The sequence below is a fragment of the Mastomys coucha genome, unplaced genomic scaffold, assembly GCF_008632895.1.
Source record: "Mastomys coucha isolate ucsf_1 unplaced genomic scaffold, UCSF_Mcou_1 pScaffold17, whole genome shotgun sequence".
In the NCBI taxonomy this organism is placed as follows: Eukaryota; Metazoa; Chordata; class Mammalia; order Rodentia; family Muridae; genus Mastomys; species Mastomys coucha.
The window spans coordinates 17,213,643-17,215,530 of NW_022196899.1; the positions used below are offsets into that span (position 1 = coordinate 17,213,643).

Here is a 1,888-nt window from a genome sequence, read left to right on the forward strand (position 1 = left end):
CATTTCCTTGTCCTTTCTGACCCTTGAAAAAGATCACTTCTCTACAAACCCCCCTCCTGCATCACAGAATACCCTTTCCTCTGAAGTCCTGACCACATCAATCCCTGAAGCTATGGACTATAAGGCACACACCACACTTTGCCCTTGGTGAATGACAGAGACAGAGGTTACATTTTCTACCCTGCCCATTGTGAGGCCATTCGCCATAACATAAGGCACCTTTCCCTGGAAGAAAGCAAGAGATGGGGAAGCTTTCTACTCCTCTGGCTAGCAGGGCTTTCTGGAAGAAGATGAATATGGGCGTGAGACCCTACGGCCAATAGAAAGAGTCCAACCAATCACCAAGTCCAAAGAGGAGATGCTTAAATGAAGCTGGGCTAGGAGGATGCTCACAGTCTAGGGTTGGTTGCACTGGAGAAACGCTGTAGGAGCTCTCATGCAGGTTTTGGGGGTTGGCGGACCATCTGAGAAGAGGAGGTCCTGAGGAGTAAGATCATGCCAGGCTTCACCTGAGAATGTGCATGTTTTGCTGGTGGATATACACTTTGAAGATGCTTATACTCTCCGGAGCTGGGTGGAAGGAGTACTTGGACTCAGAATCATCCAGTAAGGAACGGACAGTGGTGATGGAGTCTCCATGGCCATTCCGCATGGGGTGGAGGAGGAGATGGCCCAGCTGGTGTTCTTGAGGGTGGAGGTCGGGGCTTCCCTCTGCTTGGTGGTTTTGACCCATTCATCTGATAAGGTGTGTGGGGAGGAAGTGAGGGAGAATCCCTAGCACCATTTCAGATCATGGGCAGTGGGGATGGGTAGCTGCTTCCCTGCTAGGAGGGTTTCAGGCTGGGGGAAGTGGCCTGTTACTCAACAGAGAAGGGGTGGCTGAGGTGGGTGGAGGAGGTGGAGAAGGTGCAAGGCCCTGGCTTTTTCCTATGCAAAGAATTGTGTCTCTGGGGCAGCTCTCAGGTGCTGACTCATTGGTAGGGCTTGAGGGCCCATTGGAGACCCCAGGGGGCTTGCGGTAAGGTGAGGCAGGGGGTGCGGGGGAGAAGCCAGAGACTGGCCACTGGGTCCTGTTCTGATGTTCAATGAGGAAGGAGGTGGCTTCTCAGGGAGATGTCCTCGACCAGGGTGCAATCTCTGTCCAGGTGTTGGTGGCAACGGTTTCTCCCTGTTGTAGGCTTGGGCTTTGTTGCTGTGCAGAGACAAAGAGGTAGGGGGTGCGTTGCCACACCGCCCTGGAGGTGGTGGGGGAGGTGCAGAGGAGCTGTGCTTCATTCCTATGCCACTGGTGGTGTTGGGCCTGGAGAGATCAAGTTAAAGAGGGTCTCCGCATAGGAGCAGTTCTGTGAGGAAGGCTCGGATGCTGTCAGTATCATCCTGAGGATGCCCACTGGCTGCAGACACCAGAGGCCTTGAAACAGTAGCTCAAGACCTAGGGATTTGCAGGGCTGGCTTACCACCTGGAGTCTCTGAAGCCTACTTAGCTCCCACGGGTCGGAGCTTCAGCAGTCCTCCTTGAAAGAGAGTGCTCTTTATAGGCATTTCCTTCTTTAAGTTAGGAAAAATCTCCTCTATGATTTTGTTGAAAATATTTTCTTGGTCACTGAACTAGGATTCTTCTCCTTCTATTCCTATTATTTTTAGGTTTGTTCATTTCACACTGTCCCGGTTTCCTAGGTTTTTTTGTGTGTGTGTGTTAGGAATTTTTTAGATTTAACATTTTCTATTCCTGAACTTCTCTCTTCTGTCTCTTGTATTGTGTTGGCAATTCTTGCATTTATAGTTACTGTTCACATATCTAAACTTTCCATTTCTGAGACTCCCTCAGTTTGTGTTTTCTTACATTTTTTTAAAATTTTATGTGCATTGGTATTTTGCCTACATGTAT

General features: G+C 49.7%; 1 pseudogene; it reads right to left on the reverse strand.

Moving 5' to 3' along the window:
- Positions 1–434: 434 nt before the first annotated feature.
- LOC116094879 lies at positions 435–1,542 on the reverse strand (annotated as a pseudogene).
- Between the last annotated feature and the right edge of the window lie 346 nt (positions 1,543–1,888).